The following is a 21,712-nucleotide window of genomic DNA, read 5'->3' as shown; positions in this document are numbered from 1 at the left end:
TCTGCTGAAGGAGACGAGACCTGTCGCTTGAAGGGAGAGGGGGCATTGGTCTGCTTGAGTGAACAGGACCGGCGAAGTAGAAAGTGAGTGAGAAAGTGAGAAAGCGACAGTGTCGCCGTCTCGAAAGAGAGCTAGCCGCGTCCGCAGTGTTGAGATGGGCAGGCTCTTGCAGTGAGAGCAACCTGCGGCAGAGAGTGCAGCTTCAGTGTGGGTGGGTCCCAGGCACGTGGCGCACTCCGAGTGCCAATCTTCCTTGTGTATGCGTGCTCCGCATGAGGTGCACGAGGGGCGAGGCATTTGAAACAACGTTCGCTAAATTTGACTCTTTTAGAACTGACTGTCGCAGCAGCGAACACAACAGTAGCAGTAAAAGGATATAGCATTTTTCTCGCCGGATGGCCTCAGGAGAGCAGCTACAGAAGAGAATTCGGCTTCGAGGTGAGTTGAAGGCGTTGTCTGCTGTATGCAAGGCTTGCTCTAGCTGTTATTGCTTGTTTCGACGGCAAAAGCTTCAGAGGAGGTCAGAGTCGTGAAGAGTCGCTGAAGGAGATAAAATCTGCTATTTGGCCAGAATGGGATTCCTTTATAGACGAAAGCCATGCCCATTTAGGCGCGCTCTGACGTGCGACCCAATCAGATGACTTGGCGCCCATCACGTCAGAGAAGCTTGGCCATAGTTTGTGCAGTTGCTGCAGCACAGCCAAAGGGCGAGCTAGACGCTCTGCTGTGTTCGCTGTGCAGCTGCACTGCGTTTTAAATTATTAGAAATAAATTATCAAAAGAGAAAGCAGTGGGAGATGGCGATCTGCAGGTACCAACCGACAGCCACCAACTGCCAACTGCAAAGCCCCAACATTCCCAAACTTTTTAAGTTAATTGGCTTTGTTTTGTTTACTTCAAAAGTAAAGCTATTTTCAATTTCTTCAGGTTCAGGATAGGTGCAGTAAAAGGTTAAAATAAACCCCATTTTAGGCTGCTATTAGTATAATAAAAATGGTGTCAAATTAGCTTTTTTTTTTGCTGTTTTTGACCATAGATGGTCAAGATGTTGTAAAATATAACAAATAACAATTTCCCCGGGTCAGAATTGTAAGGAAAAATGTGTCCATTTGTCTCTGTGAGTTGTTTACATCAAAAGTTACGGCACTTTATATCACATTCGATTTTTCGGGTTTGGTGCAAAGGTTTGAAAATAAAGCATTTTGGACATTATTTCAGCTTGGTACCCAATTTAATTTTAAAATAGACACCTGAATGATAAAGAAATAACAGTGTGAAAAAAAAAATCACCCTATGCGCTTGAGAAAACGAAAATATAGTTGATCCTCTAGACATTTTTGGACATTTTTTGCTATTTTTGTCCAGAAATAGGGTCAATATGTTTTCAAATGTCAAAAATAACCATTCCATTCAATTACTGGGGTCAGAATTGTATGGGAAAATGTGTTAATTTGTCTCTCTATGTTGTTTACTTCAAATGTTATGCCACTTTGATATAATTTTTGGATTTTTCGGGTTCCAGTCGGGTGCAGCAAAGGGTTAAAAATAAAGCATTTTGGACATTATTTCAGCTTGGTACCTGGCAGATTCTGAAAATAGACACTTTAAAGATTTGAAAAAATCAGGTGGCATAAAAAAAGCCGGGGGGTGCGCGTGGACCCCTATTTCCATCTAGACTATTTGTCTTAAGCGTGCTCACTCGGACTGGCATGCTGGATTAGTGTTTAATGACACTACTAAGGAAGATTCTTAGTAATTCTAATGTGTTGCACAGCTATTGGCATATCATGTACACAATCATTTCGATCTTCAAAGTACCAATTTATCGAGGCCAAACATGGTTACATAGACAGTTGGTCCTGTAATAGTATCAAAGAGATCATAGTATCAACAGAATTATTAAAAGACAAAACACACAACAGTAAATCATTCTCAAAATGTTCTGGAATGCCTGTTCATTTCATGTCAGTCAGTTCATCAATAAATGAATGCAGGAGAGTTTGTTCTGATATCTGTGGCAGAGTTAGTTACTTGTTAGCATTCCTGAGAGTCATAAAACATCCTATCTGATCGCGGCCATGGCAACCAGGCCCCTTTCGCCCCGCCTGGGGGGTTGGGACCCTGCTCTCAGATGGAAGTTTTAAAGATTTGTGTGTGCCTTTGGCAAATAATTGTGTCTGATTTGTCTCAGTCGCTACAATATATATAATATACATTATATTATATATATATTAATAATAATATATGTATTATACTCATCTTGTTTTTATTCATATATAACATATTTTTTGTGTGTGTATAGGTTGTTCTCCCTGAGGCCTGGAAGCACTCCCTTCCAAAAGAACAACACGAGTGGATCGGCCGCTCCCTCTTCCGACGCCAGGGTGGAAGGGAAGCGCTGACAGAGAACCTGCAGATGTGGTGGTACCCTCCACAGCCATGTCTGCAGTATCATCAGCCTCCAGCGTCGCCGGACGTTTTCTTCACCTGGCCGCTGTGTTTGTGGATGCCTTACAGGATGTGGTCCTACAAGCTGATTTGCAGCTCGCCAGACTGCAGAAGGTCTGGTCACCGACTGACATCATGTGGGCTATACAAGACAGTGAGGCGGGTGCTGAATTTACACGGCTGGTATTTTCTGGCAACAGAATACCTGGAGTGTCAGTGCTGCCACAAGAAGCTGGCCGCGTGGTCCTATGATATCCTGGACCAGCTGGATCTGGCTCACAGCAGGATGTTCCCAGCCATCCTCACTTACCGGTGAGTCATGAAAAAACTATTCTTATCGAATCAAATATTAGATATACCCAAATGTGTATGTACAGGTGTATATAAATATTTTTTAGGTTATCTGTACTGAATTATCTGTTTTTCAACAATAGGTGGGCAAAAAACAAAAAACTGGCGGGAGCTGCAGCTGGAACCGCAGCCTGGGTCACCAATGTGGGCAATGAGCACGGACAGGTCCTCATGTCTGTGCTCCCCTCACATGAGGGTCAGGGACTGCTGCCCATGACCACAGGCCTGGTGAAAAGGTACGAGGCAGCTGGAGTCACTCCCCCCACACTCCTTTATGTGGACAGAGACTGCTGCTCTTCTGTGGGCACCTCCAGGGCAGAGGTGCCATGTTCAGCATCTGGAGCGATGTGGTGGTACGTCTCGATGTGTGGCACTTCATGCGGCGCTTCGCCGCAGGTCTGCACACTGACAGCCACCCGCTCTACGGTCTGTTCATGGTGAAGCTCTCCGCCTGCATTTTTGTCTGGGACGAGGGAGATGGGGCTCTGCTGAGGGAGGCGAAAATGAGGGAGCTGGAGCAACAACAGGGCATCAGAGGCCTCACTGATGACCAGCTAACCAGCAGGCTCACCTCAAGACAGTTGTCGACGCTGCACACGTGGCATGGAGGAGACAGAGCAGCTGATCGGTGAGTTGCTGGAGGCCTTCAAGGACGCCAGGGAAACCATGGGCATCCCCTTGGTGGACAGGGAGAGGATGGACGTCATCTGGGACACTCAAAGACGCCATCTTCCCTGCATCCAGGACCCCCCTGGTGTGCAGCTGTACACCCAGACAGGAAGTATGACAAAGGCAGGGCTCATACTTCCTGTCTACCGCTGCGCTCGGTGTTCCACTTCCCTGGAGTCCTTCCACCTCAACCGCTTCATACCCGGTAAGATTACAAACAATCACCTCAATGTGTTTTTTTTTTGTGATGGTCTGTTTAATCTATTTTGTAATTATAAATTAGTGTTCATTTATTTATTTTTTAATCAGGAACAAGCACTAACCTGGAAAATTTCCAGGCTTATCTTCTTGAGGGTTTGGAGCGGTGGAACGAGGATGGTGCTGCTGCTGCTACTGTCATGGACGAGGCCCCGTCGTCGCTGCGCTGCTACAGTGCCTCGCTCCAGCACAGCCTCAATGAGCTCAGTCAGCGTCTTCTTGGCTGTAGTCTTGTACAAGACTATTCAAAGCCAGGACAGTACACAGGTATGTGTCTATAATGCCATGCTTTGTTGTTTTCTTTGTAATGCACAGGTGTCTGTTTTGAAACCTTGTTTTCTATTTATTTTTGTTTTGTCAGGCGAGCTCATCGGGGTGGAGTACCTGTGCTAGCAGCGGTCCTGGGGGACTTGGGGGATGCAGAAGATGAGGGATTTGGGGATGAGGCAGAGGAGCAGGACCACACCATCTCCCCTCTTTCTTTAGTGTCCACCAAGGAAGAGGACCAGACGGGACACCAGGTTTTGATAGAGTGGTGGACCTGGCCAGGTACCTTGTCGAGCTCAGAGAAAAGCCTTGTGTCTCAGATAGGGAAGCCACTGACATAGTTCGGCTGTGGGACAGACTGCCGGACAGTGACAAAAAGGGTGTTTCCTATCCGCCGAGACACAAGGAGAGACTCTTACAAGGCAGGTTCAAGGCCACCCACTCCAAAACCTCCACCTGCCATGGAAAGGAGAGCCTGAAGCGGTAAGTTAAATATTTTGCACACAGAACTTTAATTATATAATTGAATATAAGCTTTTATAATTCCCTATTTTATTTTACAGGTGTGTGCTGGGGCAGGGGTCGGGTCCTGCGCAATGGCCCAATATTAGTCGAATTGTAGAGGCAGTATGTCTGGAGCTTTGCTCCATTCATCCAGCAGGGAAGGTGAAGTGGGGCGTTTCATTGAACCGCTGGGCTGCCGTTCTACATGACTACCAGGCCATACGGAGGCTGATGGGGAACTGCCCAACACTGAGGGGACGGGCAAGGATTCAGCTGTTTGAGGTCAATCAGCGGACACTTTCTGTCTGGTAAGTAGTTTCTTTTTAAAGCCAGCTAAAAGGAATTTTACAATCCTCATATTCTGTTCATCCTATTAATTGTGCCATTTTAAACAGGTACAACAACTACAGGAAGCAGATATGCTGGCTCTGAGTGTGCTCTTACCTCAGATCAGCGTGGTGTCTCACACCCTGCTTCCTGTAGCCAAGCAGAAGACGTCAGTGCCCGCTGCACCTCAATCAGCACTTCCACCTTTCCCCTTTACCGTAAACCCTGACCTGTGAGGTCAGGCCAGACGACGTGGGCAGCGCCATCCTCCCCCCGCATCAGCACCCGCTTTCTCTGCTCCACCGGCAGGAACATCCTTGAGCAAAACAACTTTGTGGAGGAAGAGGAAGGCAGAACAGTTTTTAGCTCAGAAGCAAGGGCTGCCACCTCCACAGCAACATGTATGAAAACATTACACATGCAGTCGATGTGGGAAGCCCAGAAAAAGAGAGTTTGGGCACACCAGGGTGGGCAGCTTCTTCTTCTGTGCCACAGCAGAGGGAAAGACTGTGGAAGATTGGCTGCACAAGAAGAGAAATGAAAAAAAATCCTTCATTGTAAATAACTATTTATTTGTAAATATCCTTCGTTGTAAATAAATATTTATTTGTAAATATCCTTTGTTGTAAAATAACTTTATTTGTAAATATCCTTCAGAACTATTTATTTGAAAATATCCTTCATTGTAAATAAATATTTATTTGTAAATATCCTTTGTTGTAAAATAACTTTATTTGTAAATATCCTTCAGAACTATTTATTTGTAAATATCCTTCGTTGTAAATAACTATTTATTTTTAAATATTGTAAATGTCCTTTGTTTATTTCTATTAAGTAATATTTATTCGCATTTAATAAAAAGCATGTAATTATTCCAATATGATTGTTCTTTATTTCAAAAGGTTTATCTGCCTACGTAACGGTCATATAAATTGTCCTTAATTATTATTTATTTTTGAGAACATTTATTTGCCCTCATAAAGGCCATGTTAATATATATCAAAACCTTATTTAAGGTTTATCTGCCTTCATGAGTCATGTAAATTTCCCTAAATTATTGTTTTTTACTTTTGCACATTTATTTGCCCTCATAAAAACCATGAAACAGTCCTTCTTTATTTCAGAATACTTATCTGCCTTCACGAAGGTCATATTAATAGTCTTAAATGCTTGTTCTTTATTTTAGAACACTTATTTGCTCTCATAATGGTCATTAAACAGTCATAAAAGACTTCTTTATTTTAGAATGTTAATCTGCCTTCACAAAGGCCATGTTAACGGTCCTAAATGACTTTTCTTTATTTTAGAACATTTTTGCCTTCATTAAGGTCATGTTAATTGCCTTACCCTTTTTTTTATTTGTGAAGATTTTTATTCATTTTATTTATTCATTAGCATTCTCATGTTTCCCTAAATACATCTCAGAGTCAAACTTTGTTTGTTTTTTATTTATTAAATAGTTCACACTAGAACTATAAAAATATAACTAAACAAAATGCAAATATTAAAACAAAACAGATTAACAGTAGAAAGAGTACAAAAAAGTTAACAAAGGTAATAAAATATTTATTAAATAGATAAGTAAAGGATAAAAAATATATAAATGCAATCAAAATACCAAATACAAATATTAAAATAAAACTTCAACAGAACAAATAGTTAACAAAAACAAAGCAAAGATGATAAAAGATAAATTAAAGACATTTACTAAGTAGGAGCAAGTGCCCGTTGCTCTGCCAGCCAAAGTTCCACACTTTTACCTTCGTGAGAGCTACAAAAGGCTTTTCCGCCATACCTCGAGTGCCCAAACTCCTTCGTTTTATGTTGCTGGCACAGACTGCTAGTAATCGGCGTGTACTTTTTTTGGCCTTTCTGGGGCAGGCCTAGGGAAATGGCCTCTTCTTTTTTTTCCTCCTCCAGGCCATTGTCCTGGGCACATCGGCCACATTGTCCGCAGCTGCAATTCTTTTCTGCTCAGACAGCCATTGCGAGACTGTCTTGCCAGCAGAAGTGGCACAAAAGCCTTTTCCGCGGAAGAAGCTGTGCCCAAACTCCAGTCGCTTGGGCTTCCCACACAGACTGCAGGGAATACCCTCTTGGATCCCTTCTCCGAGCGGTGGCTTTGCCCTGCTTTAAGGCCTTTAAATCTTCCCTCTTCTTCCTTCTCCAGGATGTGGCCCTTGGCACCCGCTTAAGGGCCGCCTCAGCAACAGCCGATGGAGGAGGGAGCACAGCCAGCGACGTGCATGGAGGAACTGTAAAAGACAAAAAAGTCTCTTTCCAATCTCTGGCGAAGCTTCTCCCTCTGTTCCTGGTCTCGTTTGGGGAGGACTGGAGGCCATGCAGTTTTTATATATAAAGCTTGCAGGGCAACTTGTTTGGCATTGCTTTTTCAGCGTGAGAAATACAAAGTGTGAGCGTGTGAACTGGTTGAATTGCTTGTGTCTCACGGCCAATGTGTGAGACTTGCGAACCCTGCAAATATCAATGCTTAATCAATCATAAATATAACTATAGATCAATGTTTTTCCAATGTTGTTGCCATCAACATTAATTCAACATTTGTGATTCAACATTTATTTTGCATTGAAATTTCAATATCAACCATGACTCAGAGGGAAAATCAATATTTATTCAGTGTTGGCTTAACCTGGGTTAGCATCTCTCTCACATACACGCGCACACACACACACAGCCCCTCCCCTCCGTGCACACCGCGTTTCCATGAAAACGAGTGTTCGTTGAAAGCAAGTTCGCAAAAGGTTGGTATCTCGTGAACACCTTTACACATTAAAAAGTGGTGTAAATAAAATTTTAATTTCTGAATACAATTTTGTCAGTGTGTTAATGTCGACCTGAATAGCGATTGCGCCTTCTTTAGAAAGTTAACTAGTCGCAAGTTTGAGGTAAAATTTGGGTTGTTGATGTCAAGCTGTGATTCAAATATTAAATAATGTTATGTCATTTTTTAACTCTTACACTGAATGTTTGCTGCTTCAATCCAGATGAGTATTGTATAGGGTAAATTTAGTATAGGGTGTGAAAATTGTACAGCTGTGGGATATGTATAGGGTCCCAGACAGTGGCGGCTGGTGAAAAATATCTTAGGTGGGGCTGTCATATTCAGCCGGTTTCAATAGTCTGGTAACCATGGGAGTATTAGGCCTACTTTCTACCCTTGGTATGTGTATTGTGCTTTGATGTTTATTTTGTTCTATTCCTTAACCCAGTCCCAGTGGTTCTTAAACTTTTTAGAGTTGTACCCGAAGAGGCTTTAATATCCTTCTGCGCACCCCCACTCTTCAGTCACACCTTTTTCAGTAAGGGACAATATTTGCCCCCTTAAATCGTTTTTTTCAAGTGCATTTTTACCTTTACAAATACCTTTATAAAATAAATAATGCTTTGAATAAAAAAAATGTTAAATAGATGGTAAATGATGGTAAAAACGAAGTGATGCTTTTAAATATTAAATTAAAACCGCCAGTAGGTGATGAGTCATCGTGTCATTCATTCAGTAACGAAGCAAGTGGCTGTATTTATGAATTAATCATTGAATCATTGACTCTAAAGATTTGTTCACAATCATTGCTGTGTGCTGCAGTTCTGCTGTGGCTTTCATTGGAGCTATTAATTTATTGTAAAAAATACTGACAACTGTGTTGAAAATGAACATCACTTAATATTAATATTTCGTTTGTTGAACTGTTGTATAAAATCAATGTCACATTCGCAATCGTGTGGATCTTCATATAATGTGATCAACATTAAACACAGGAACCCCACATAGCAAAATTTGTCTGGCCCACCTCTGGGCCTCATCCTTGCTTGAATTCTGGCCCAGTTCTGGCTGGGTCCCCGGCCCAAAACTGGCGCAATACACTGAAAACGGACTCAAACAACTTCCTCTGGCCCAGGCACTGTAAGACAGAACTGGCTGAGAGTCGGCTGGGTCCCCGGGAAACTGGCAGTGAAACACAAATTCAACCATTTAAAAAGATAAGGGTTTTTATTATAAAATTAACAAATACACTTTAATATAAGCATGTATTAACAATGAACAAATACACTATTAACATTTATTTACAACACAATTTTTAAACTACAAAATAATAAGTAAATTATATTTACTGTATATGATTAAAAGAAAAACATCACTCTTTCACACACAAACTATCTTTCACTCTCTTTAACACTAAATAAATTCCTTTTGCAAATGTCAAGTCACCATTAAATATATAGCGCTATATACAGTAATGACTGTTTCAAAGCAGCTTTACAGGGTTAAACAGGACAATGATCAATGATGCAAACAGTTCAATTTGGCTGTAAAGCTGCTCTAAAAAGAAAATAGTGTCATTGTTCAGCTGAATTCAGTTAAGTGTTGATTCAGTTCTGTTCAATAACTGTATAAAGTATATCAATTATAAAAAGAGTTCATTTTCATTATCAAGCAGCTCTGCGGAAAACAGTGATGTCATCGTCCAGCTCAGTTCAGTTCTCGATCGATTGCTCCTGTCTGCCTCGCTGCCTGCTGTGAGTGTGTTTGTTTGATTCGGTGCGATAAGCTCCGTCTTAGCCATATATTTCTTTGTTTTGAACCATCATTTTACTACCATTTCTAGTTGTTAATACTACTACATTTTACCCAACATCTCAGATTAACCTGACATCGCTAGCTTTTGTTATTAGTACTACTAGCACAAAACGCTAGTAATTCGCCAGCCTGTTAACGCGCCACCCGTGCGCTCAGCTATTTTATTTATTTATTATTCTCTCGCGCGTCCGCGCCTTTGAGTTCATAAAAAGCTCAGGTGAGTAAGAATCACTCAACAAACACGGTGAGTAATGTCTTGTCCTGTTATTGTCACTTGCACTTCATGTCACATGTTTAGTATAGTGTAATGAAGTGATGTGGGAAAAGTGTACTGTTATGACTGTTGTGTGTGTGTGGGGGGGGGAGGGATTTGAGGGAAGAGTGGGTTGAGTTACATGATTGTCGCACCTGACCATTGATGAGCGTGAAGGAAGAGAGTGATAAAAAGAGGGGTACAGCGAAGCGTGCGGGGTTCTGAGAAGCGGTGTGTTTTTACTAACGCCGAGCTGCACTCAAGGTTGGGGGGTGGGTGCCGTTCGCACGCTGTTTAGGGCTGCCGGCGGCGAAGATAGTGTAGCGGGCTAAACTGTAGATAAGGCCGGGTATAGGAGTGCGTTGGGCGCCGCAGCTTTTCAGAAGAGGGGTGCTCCGTTTCGCTATTGCTCGGAGACCTCACGAGCGCTGGATTGGTGTTTGTTTTTTTCCCCTTGACCAAACAGCGCCAAAGCCTAGACCCTGGGGGAGGGTCTCGTCTCCCGGGAGAGTTAAGTACCAAACTTTATATGTGTGTGTGTTTGTGATTTTAAATCTAGCAGTATAACCATATCATGATGGGCGGGAGGGTTAGAATGAACTAAGTTCGCATGTTGCAGTCCGATGGCGTCTTGGGTGTGATGAGCACGGGCCTTGTGAATGTGTGCCGTGTCTTGCGGTGGTGAGGTGTTTTATAGCTTTTGCCTATTTATTGCGTGTATACTAGCTTTTAGATTGTCTATTTATTGGCGGTTTCCTCTGTGTAGCATGCTCCATTGTGGTGTTGTTCGCCCAGGCTACTTAACATGGGTATTTGGGACATTTAGAACCTGACCCAGTCTCTGAAATGTTTGGTAACTGAATGAATTATGTTAAATAAAGATTATTGTTTCTAATCCCGTGGTGCTGCTTGCTTTATAGAGTAGATTTCTCTAGCCACAGCATTAGCCCCTGATTTAGGTTTATTACACTGGTGGCAGCGGTGAGATTTATCTGTATCTTTTTTTTTTTTTTTTTTTTTTTTTTTTTTTTGAACCCTATTAAACCTAGACACTGTTGCAAAGATGCTACAGGGGGAGGATAATGTTGTGCCCGAAGGTGGAGACCACGTAAGGGATGTGGGAACATTAAGAGCTACTGCGCGGCCAGTGTTTATGCCTGAGACATTTACTGGTGTAGGCCGAGAGTGGTCTGATTGGTCAGAGCAATTTGATCTGGCAGCTGATGTAAATAATTGGGATGAACCCTTAAAACTTAAATTTATGTCTCTTCTGCTCTCTGGGCGTGCAAGAGATATTTATAGTGGTTTGTCCAGTGAGGCTAAAGGAAATTATGTGCTGCTAAAAGCTGCTATGGCTAGATGTTTTGAGCCCTGTGACAGTAGCGATTGGAGTAGGGCTACATTTACAGCTCGCAGGCGTATGCATAATGAGACCGCAAGAGAATTTGGAAATGCCTTACGGCGTCTTGCCACTAAAGCTTACCCCACAGCCGATAATTGCACTCGTGATATGTTGGCAAGAGATCAGTTTCTTACACATTTTGCATCTGGTGACTTTCGTATTAGCCTGCGCAGAGCAAAACCTGATACCCTAGAAGATGCAATTGATCTTGCTTCTGAATTAGAGCTTCTTAGGAATATGGAGCAAACCCATCTGATGCCTGATGCAAAAGTAAGGGGAGTGGTAGAGAATAAATCTAAAAGTGATGAACAAATGCAAATGATGTTAGGAATGGTGGAGGAATTGAGGCAGGAAGTAAAAACTCTTCGTATAACAGTGAGTAACATTCAACAGGCTATGGTAAACCCTACTCCTTCTCAATTTTCCAGGGAACCCGTACGGGAGTCCAGGAATAGTGGTTTGCAAGGGGCTGTTGATCGAGCCAGAGGGGCAGGGGGTGGTTGCTGGGAGTGTGGGTGTACCAGACACATAAAACGAGACTGCCCATACTCGCAGGGAAACTACAGGGGGCAGGTACTGTAGGCCCGCTGCCTGCCCCCTGGCGAGTTGGTACATATGCGGCCTCTGCAAGCAACCAGGGTGGCTCTGGATACATCGGAGCCAAAATAGGTGCGTCAGACTCCCTTCTCTTGGTAGATAGTGGGGCAACATTATCAGTTATACCAAAACAACGTTGGCTTGAAATTACTAAAGGGGGAACAGAACTGTCTGGATATCATGGTGATGTGTCTGCAGCTAATGGAGGGTTGATGGGGATTTTGGGAAAATGGCAAACAGTTTGCCAGTTTGATTCATTGGCATTAGTCGGAGAGTTTTTGGTAGCTGATGTACCATCCCAGGATATTCTTTTGGGTTTTGACTTTTTGAGTAAATACGGTGTCATTGTGGATTTTGGTAAAAATGAGTGTCGAATTATGGGTAAAATGTTCCCCCTGATTGTCCCGGCAGATATTGATAAACCCCGGACCGTGGTCGTCTTTGAAGATACGGTAATTCCCCCACGTAGTGAGGCAATCATTGCTGGAAAGGTGGATGATTCCTTCGTGTCTGGTTTTGAGGGTATGTTGGAACCATCAGACACATTATCAAATCAATGTGAGGTAATGATAGCTCGGGTGGTCTGTAGGGTGGAGAGGGGTAGACTGCCGGTACGAGTGATTAATGTAACGAAAGATGCCCTCACATTAAAGGGGGGTATGAGGTTGGGAACTTTACATACGGACATTGAGGTGGGCTGTAAGGCTGAACATTTGGGCATGGGTGAGGATGAGGTTGGCCCAAATGAGCCTTGGTCTGTTGACAAGCTTATTGCTCATTTTAGGTTGCATCAGAAGAATTTTACTCCATCTGACTTGATAGAAATTCGTGAGCTGTTGCGAAGAAATATGTCTGTGTTTAGTGAGGGGGAGGGGGATTTGGGGAGAACACACTTGACACTGCACCAGATTGATACAGGGGAAGCAAAGCCTGTGAAGTTGCCACCCCGTCGTGTTCCCCTCCACTTACAACATGAGGTTGCTGACCATGTAAAGCAAATGTTGGCAAATAACATAATTCAGCCTTCTCATAGTCCATGGGCAGCTCCGGTAGTTTTGGTGCGTAAGCGTGACGGCGGCCTCCGCTTTTGTGTGGATTATCGTAAGTTAAACGATGTAACCCGGAAGGATGCGTATCCGTTGCCACGGATCGATGATGCCCTTGATAGTCTGAATAAAGCTTGCTGGTTCTCCACTCTTGATTTAGCCAGTGGTTACTGGCAGGTGGAGTTGGATCCTGGGGATAAATATAAGACCGCGTTTATCACTCGCCAGGGTCTGTTTGAATTCAATGTCCTTAGTTTTGGTCTTTGCAATAGTCCAAGTACATTTCAGCGACTGATGGATCTGGTGCTGGCAGATCTTCAGTGGACTACCTGTCTGGTGTACTTGGACGACATTATTATATTTGGACGGACCTTTCAGGAACATCTAGGCCGCCTGGACGAAGTTTTGATAAAACTTCGCCAGGCTAACCTTAAAGTCAAGCCCACTAAGTGTAACTTGTTTGCCACTCAGGTGCAGTATTTAGGACATATCATCTCATCGAAAGGGGTAAAAGCAGATCCCGCAAAAGTGGAGGCTGTGCGTCAGTGGCCGGTGCCCAAGAATCAAACGGAGGTTAGGAGCTTTGTGGGTTTAGCCTCGTATTATCGGAGGTTTGTAAAGGGGTTTGCTGAGATAGCTCGCCCCCTGCACCAACTCACTGAGAAAGGCAGGCGTTTTAAATGGACAGAGGCATGCCAAACAGCTTTTGAACAGCTCAAAGTGAGTTTAATGTCAGCTCCTGTTCTTGTATACCCTGATCCCTCTAAAACATTCATTCTGGACACGGATGCTAGTGACGCTGGTATTGGGGCTGTGTTGTCACAAGAAGATGGGGGGTTTGAACATGTGATAGCATATGCCAGCAGAGCCCTTACTAAGCAGGAAAGAAAATATGCCACAACCAAGAAAGAGCTGTTAAGCATGGTCACGTTCATCAAGCATTTTAAACATTACCTGTTGGGTAAGGAATTTGTCCTGCGAACTGATCATAATTCTTTGAGGTGGCTGCATAATTTCCAGGGTTTAGAGGGACAGTTAGCCAGATGGGTGGAGCAGTTAGCAAGTTTTCAGTATAAAATTGTTCACCGCCCTGGACGAGGGCATGCTAATGCTGACGCCCTTTCTAGGTTGCCTGCTTATCTGTCAACTCCAGTGCCCTTGGAGCCTGCTCCATCGACACGAGGGGCACCGGTAATAGCTGCAGTACAAAATGTGCCTCCTAATGTAAACTCGGGAGGGGGAGGAGATGAGCTGGCTCGGGCGCAATGGGAAGATGCAGAGTTACAAAAGATCATTGCTCAAAAAAAAGAGGGAGAGTGTGGGGTGCAACCACCGGATGATCTACAAAGGTATGCACCAATATGGTCCCAGTTACAAATGCAGGGCTCCCGGTTGGTGAGGTTTCCTCCACTAAACTCAGATGCCGCAAACCAGGTCCAGGTGGTTATTCCCACTGTAATGGTGCCAGACATCTTAAGACAGTTGCACAATGATGTTACGGGTGGACATTTGGGAATACAGAAATTACAAGCAAAAGTAAAAGATCGGTTTTATTGGCTGGGCTGGTTTGGGGATGTGAAGCGATGGTGTCGGGAGTGTGTAGATTGTGGGTCCAGAAAAGCTGTAGGGAAACAATGGCGGGCCCCACTCCAATCGGTGGTAGCATCAAGGCCATATGAGCGGGTGGCGTTAGATATTTTGGGACCTCTCCCCGAAACCCCCAACAAAAACAAATATATTGTAGTTGTTGGGGATTACTTTTCCAAATGGACGGAGGCGTTCCCTCTGGCTAATCAGGAAGCAGAGACAGTGGCTAAGTTGTTGGTTGAACAGTGGGTGTGCCGCTTTGGAGCCCCCAGGATAATCCATACTGATCAGGGCCGAAATTTTGAATCCAGGTTATTTAGAGAAGTGTGCCAGTTGTTGAATATTTATAAGACCAGAACGTCACCGTACCATCCTCAAGCGGACGGGATGGTCGAAAGGTTTAACAGAACATTGGCCTCTATGTTGTCTCTTTTTGTAGACGAAAATCAAGCTAACTGGGATGTCCTGTTGCCGTATGTGATGATGGCCTATAGAAGTAGTGTTCACTCCAGCACTGGGTTTACACCCTACAAAGTTGTTTTTGGGAAAGAGATAGTCCTTCCCGTGGATGTAATGCTTAATTTGGGTGGGGAGGAAAGATTCTCTTCTACATCAGAATATGTGGCTAGACTGTTGGAGACATTGTCTACAGTGGTAGAGGCGGTAAAGGGCCATCAGTTAAGAGCCGCTGTGAAGCAGAAAGGAGGTTATGACTTCAGAGCACATTTTCAATATTATTCTGAAGGAGAATTGGTCTGGGTTCGGGGGAAAGCAAGGAAAAGGGGGCTCTGTCCAAAATTACAACGAAGGTTTAAGGGGCCTTATAAAGTCACAGAGAGGATAACCGAAGTTCTGTATAGACTTGTGCCAGTTGATGGGGGAACAGAAATAGTGGTGCACTTCAACCGACTTAAACCATGTCTTTCTTCTGTGACAGAGGTTACCAGCCAAGAGGGTGCAGAGACCCCACCGATTGATGGCGTTCCGCCTAAGGAGACCTGGCTGCAGACTTCAGATTCTACAGCGGGTCGAGAAAGCGAGGTGGCAGTGCCAGGGGCCAGGTCTGAGGGACCCCTAGTCACACCTTCGAAAGGAGCAAGTGATGTGCCAGGAAGCAGTGCTACCTCACTGAGATCAAAAGGGCAAATGGACAGGCTGGCCCCGACCACCGAGGACCAAGGTGGTCAAGGATCTTCACACACGGGGCATATGCAAACACCCATGACTAGCCAGTTTGCGGTGACTGAGGTCCAACAAGGTGCAATGTTATCCAAAGACTCACGCCAAGGACGATCAAGGAGAGCACCTGTGTGGTCCCGGGACTATGAGATGTTTTGAATTGGACTCGAGGACGAGTCTGCTTTATGGGTGGGGGGAGTGTAATGAAGTGATGTGGGAAAAGTGTACTGTTATGACTGTTGTGTGTGTGTGGGGGGGGGGGGATTTGAGGGAAGAGTGGGTTGAGTTACATGATTGTCGCACCTGACCATTGATGAGCGTGAAGGAAGAGAGTGATAAAAAGAGGGGTACAGCGAAGCGTGCGGGGTTCTGAGAAGCGGTGTGTTTTTACTAACGCCGAGCTGCACTCAAGGTTGGGGGGTGGGTGCCGTTCGCACGCTGTTTAGGGCTGCCGGCGGCGAAGATAGTGTAGCGGGCTAAACTGTAGATAAGGCCGGGTATAGGAGTGCGTTGGGCGCCGCAGCTTTTCAGAAGAGGGGTGCTCCGTTTCGCTATTGCTCGGAGACCTCACGAGCGCTGGATTGGTGTTTGTTTTTTTCCCCTTGACCAAACAGCGCCAAAGCCTAGACCCTGGGGGAGGGTCTCGTCTCCCGGGAGAGTTAAGTACCAAACTTTATATGTGTGTGTGTTTGTGATTTTAAATCTAGCAGTATAACCATATCATGATGGGCGGGAGGGTTAGAATGAACTAAGTTCGCATGTTGCAGTCCGATGGCGTCTTGGGTGTGATGAGCACGGGCCTTGTGAATGTGTGCCGTGTCTTGCGGTGGTGAGGTGTTTTATAGCTTTTGCCTATTTATTGCGTGTATACTAGCTTTTAGATTGTCTATTTATTGGCGGTTTCCTCTGTGTAGCATGCTCCATTGTGGTGTTGTTCGCCCAGGCTACTTAACATGGGTATTTGGGACATTTAGAACCTGACCCAGTCTCTGAAATGTTTGGTAACTGAATGAATTATGTTAAATAAAGATTATTGTTTCTAATCCCGTGGTGCTGCTTGCTTTATAGAGTAGATTTCTCTAGCCACAGCATTAGCCCCTGATTTAGGTTTATTACAATAGGCTTCTCTGTCGACAATATAGGATTTATATGTGATAAATGTAAGGAGACAGTTAGGTTGACAGAGAAGATTTCAGAATTAGAAACACGCATCCAAACTTTAATTGAGGATAGTAAGAGTGCTAGTGCTTTAGATGTTTTGGATGCGCATAGAATAGTGCACACTTTACATGAGTCGGTTCTGGCTGAAGTAGAGCCCGTGCAGCCGGGCAAATGGGTGACAGTGAGGGATCGCTCTAGTCGCGGATCTAAAAACCACTCTTCCGTTCCGACTACCATAACAAATCGATTTGCCCCGCTCAGTGAAACACCCACTGAGAATGATTGTGCCCTAGTTATTGGCGATTCTATTACACGGAACGTGAAAATAGAGACACCAACCACCATAGTCACATGTTTGCCGGGAGCCAGAGCGCCTGACATCAAGTGCTGGCTAATGCTAATCGTAAATTCTCTAAGATCATTATTCATGTCGGCACTAATGATGTTCGACTCCGCCAGTCGGAGATCACCAAAATTAATATTAAAGAGGTGTGTGAACTTGCAAGTACGATGTCAAGGACTGTAATTTGCTCTGGCCCCCTTCCTGTTCGCAGGAGTGATGAGATAGTTAGTAGATTGTGTTCGCTTAACGGTTGGCTGTCTAAGTGGTGTCCGCTTAATAATATAGAATTCATAGACAATTGGAAAAGTTTTTGGGGCAAACCTGACCTGTTGAAAAGAGATGGTATCCATCCCTCCTGGGATGGTGCTGCTCTTCTCTCTAGTAATATGGCTCATAGTCTTAGAGCTCAAACATGACAATCTGGGGCTCAGGTCAGGAAGCAGACAGACTGGCTAAACCGACTGTCTGCTAGCGGCCTCGCGTCACCAAGGTCAGATAAATCCCATCACATAGAGCCTCTTTCACCTAGCTATCATCATATAGAGACTGTGTCTGTTCCCCGAATTTGGAAATCCAAAAAACGTTTAAACCCAACTAAGGTTAAAAATTTAATTAATGTTCAACAAATAAAAAACAGCTATAATACAGATGAGCAAATGCTAAAGCTTGGGTTGCTGAATATTCGATCGCTTACTTCAAAAGCACTCGTTGTTAACGATATGATTTCAGATAATAACCTAGATGTGCTGTGTTTGACAGAAACCTGGCTAAAACCAAACGATTACATTACTTTAAATGAATCAACCCCGCAAGTTTACTGTTATAAACATGAGCCTCGTCTGAAACGCAAAGGGGGTGGTGTTGCTGTAATCTATTGTAATAGTTTCAAAACCACTAAGAAATCAAGTTTTAAATATAATTCTTTTGAAGCATTGGTGCTTAATGTAAAAATATATAGTGTAAACGATAAATCACGTTTGAGATTTGTGCTGGCTACTGTATACAGGCCACCAGGGCACCATACAGACTTTATCAAAGAATTTGCGGACTTTCTATCAGAATTAATATTGACTGCAGATAAAGTACTAATTGTTGGTGATTTTAATATACACATCGATAATGAAAAAGATGCATTGGGATTGGCATTTAAAGACATTGTAAATTCAATTGGAGTTAGACAACACGTGTCAGGACCTACTCATCGTCGTAATCATACTCTAGATCTAATATTATCACGCGGAATAGATGTGGATGCTGTTGAAATTCTGCAGCAGAGCGATGACATCTCAGATCATTATCTAGTCTCGTGTAATTTGCATTTAGCCAAGGCTGCAAAGCCGACTCCGTGTTTCAAATATGTGAGACCTATCACTTCTGCCACTAAAGATTGCTTTATTAATAATCTTCCTAATCAGTTTCATCATCTCAGCATCTCAGATAGCTTAGAAGAACTAGATATTACAACAGAAACGTTTAACTCTCTCTTTTCCAGCACTTTAGACACAGTTGCTCCGTTGCGCTTAAAGAAGATTAAAGAAAATAGTCCAACGCCGTGGTACAACGAGCACACTCGGGCCCTTAAGAGAGCAGCCAGAAAAATGGAGCGCAACTGGAAGAAAACAAAACTAGAGGTATTTCGCATTTCATGGAAAGAGAGCTCAATTACTTACAGAGAGGCTTTAAAAGCTGCTAGATCTGCTTATTTTTCAACCCTATTAGAAGAAAATAAACATAATCCTAGGTATTTATTTGAAACGGTGGCTAAACTAACGAAAAATAAAGCTTCAAGCACCGAAGTTTCCAAGCAACACAGCAGTAATGACTTTATGAACTTCTTCACTTATAAGATTGATAATATCAGGGACAAAATTATAACTATGCAACCGTCTACTACAGTATCACATCAGGCAGTGCATTGTAGTCTCCCTGAGGAAAAATTTGATTCATTCGTTGCTATAGGAGAGGAAGAATTTACTAAACTCATTAAATCATCTAAATCTACAACATGTATGTTAGACCCTATACCGACTAAGCTACTGAAAGAAATACTTCCAGAGGTCATAGATCCTCTTCTTAATATCATTAATTCGTCTTTGTCTCTAGGATACGTACCAAAAAACTTTAAGCTGGCTTTGATTAAACCGCTTGTTAAAAAAACGCAACTTGATCCTTCAGAATTAGTCAATTACAGGCCGATCTCGAATCTACCTTTTCTGTCAAAGATATTAGAAAAGGCAGTATCCTCACAACTGTGTTCCTTTCTTGAAAGAAATGATATCTGCGAGGATTTCCAGTCCGGATTTAGACCGTACCATAGTACCGAAACAGCTCTCGTTAGAGTCACAAATGATTTGCTCTTATCATCCGATCGTGGTTGTACAGATGGTGGTCAACCAGAATGAGACTTTTACCGCCGCCGTTCCCGCGGCGGCAAAATTGGGATGTGTATTTGCTGCCTTTTACCGCTGAGTGGCGCTGTAATCACAGACTTTGAAAAGTGTCAGTTTATTCTCTTTATGACGTAATCTGCCGCGGCAGTAATTTGAGCTGAGGTCACAGATAAATTCAAGATAAATATTGTGGTTAAACGAATTCAAATTCATTAAATTTAAACAAAGTAGACACACGTTAACATTGTGTGCCCAGTTTTTCTATAATTTAGAAAGGCTATGTCAATAGGTTACTTGTCATTTTCTTCGTGTTATTTTAATGTGTTTGTAGATTTATTAACTGAAACATAACAGTGAAATAACTTAAAATAATTTACCGTGAAATTAAAACATTTTCAGGACTTGCAGCTCCTAACCGATGTAGTCGGTTTAAGCGTTCTTTGTTATATTCAGAACTAAATAGCCTTACATGTTACAAACTTTTAAAACAGAGAAAATAGTAGACGTTGGCGATTCAGAAGGTAGCTCTGTGGTCAACGCATTATCAATAGCCTCTCGGAGCTTCAAACGATCTGAGATCGAATCTCAGTGTAGCCGACAGTGTTTATGTTTTTCCGTTCTTGATGCTTAAATATGCATCTGTTTATTAAAGTCAATCATCTTGTTTAATTATCAATTGTACATTACAACATAAATTTGCTACATTCCCGCTGCAAAGACGACACATCTGATGAAGGAAGACTGTCAGCCGATTGCACCAGAAAATGAAGATGATTCGTCTTTAATCTGCTAAATAATTTTTTGTGTGTGTGTGTGAATCATTCACGAGATTGAGATGACTGACAGTGATACCCGGCCATATCAACGGAAGACATTTTTCAAAACAGATCGAACAAATCAGAAAAATACTTTCAATACAGTATTGCTTTCAATTAAAAAATAAACAATGAAAATGTAAAATAAAAATAAAATTAATTAAGTTTGAAAACCCATCGCACATTTTAAGATATGAATAAAGTGTCGGGACAGTTTATTTATTTAAACAGGGTTGCATCGATAGAGTTTATTCCCTTTGTGATGCAAAATAAGAAACACAGAATCTTAGGCCTATTCTTGCAACATTTTAAATTTCTATTGTCAAAGAAATTGCAGCTAAATTAAAAAATTAAAACGGTACAAAACGGAAAAAGTTCAAAGCAACATAAATTAAGAACAGGCGTTTTTCTTTGCCTCTCTCGCGATGGATATTTTTTTTGTAAGTTTGGTCTCCCTCACTGCGCGCGGCGGGTCTTTCTCGAAATTAAGCATTTCAGCGTAAAAAAACACCATACAGCTGATAATACTGTATATGTCGCTGTGTGTCATCCACACAAATCACGAAAGAAAAAACTGTAACAAATAGCTTTTGTTCCTTCAAAGATACAACATGCCTTGCTGAATTCACCTCACAATAAAACGAGGTGGGTCGCCAATAAAAGAGCTCTGTATCTGCTAAATTTAAATTGTTTGTGGAAAACCTATACAATCAATAAAACTACAATATATAATTTAATAAGATATAGGGCCTACTGTACATAGGCTATGGACTTTTGGAGATTTTGAGATTAATCCTTAAAAGAATTTTGCCTTTGCCTCATCAGGCTGGCTCCGACACTCTCCATATGAAAGACGGAACATTAACACCTCTGTCCTGCACCCCCACGATAAAGCAAAGTATTGCCTTCTCCAAACCCCCCACAGGCTAGCTGAGTTTGCAAAACAAAACAAAGAGTTTGCCACTCGTCGTGCCAAACAAATTATAAACTTCAATATTTAATTCAAAACAATCTCAAAACGCTTTGAGACATTTTGAAAAGCCGTGGATGCATTACTGCCACTGGAACCATGAACGCAACAGAATACTGGTTCTGATTTTATTGTTTGTCGTTTAAACGTCATATATATGAATTATTATAGGCTACAGAAGTAAAGTCATTGTATAATATTTGTTCCTCAGTATAAAATGGAAATGCATGGCGATTTTATTTTGTAAATAGGCAAAAAAAAAAATGTTTTAGAAGACAAATCTCTCTGCATCAACAATAGACTATTAAAATGCATTAATAGGCTAATATAAAAACACCAGTAGTCCAAGTTAGTTCGGGATTCGAACCCGTGTCATCTAAATGATCGTAACGTACGTTCAACCACTCGGCCACTATTCACTCGTTGTGATACGGCCTAACGTTCCAGTGTGTGTTCGCTCGCACGAGCGAGAAACGCTCTTCATTCAAATGAACGCACCGCCGCATTTGTTGAACACTAATTCAACATGCCAGAATAAAACCTGGCTT

This window comes from Scardinius erythrophthalmus, assembly GCF_964197995.2.
Source record: "Scardinius erythrophthalmus genome assembly, chromosome: 4".
NCBI lineage: Eukaryota > Metazoa > Chordata > Actinopteri > Cypriniformes > Leuciscidae > Scardinius > Scardinius erythrophthalmus.
Note: the sequence above shows the minus strand (reverse complement) of the source record.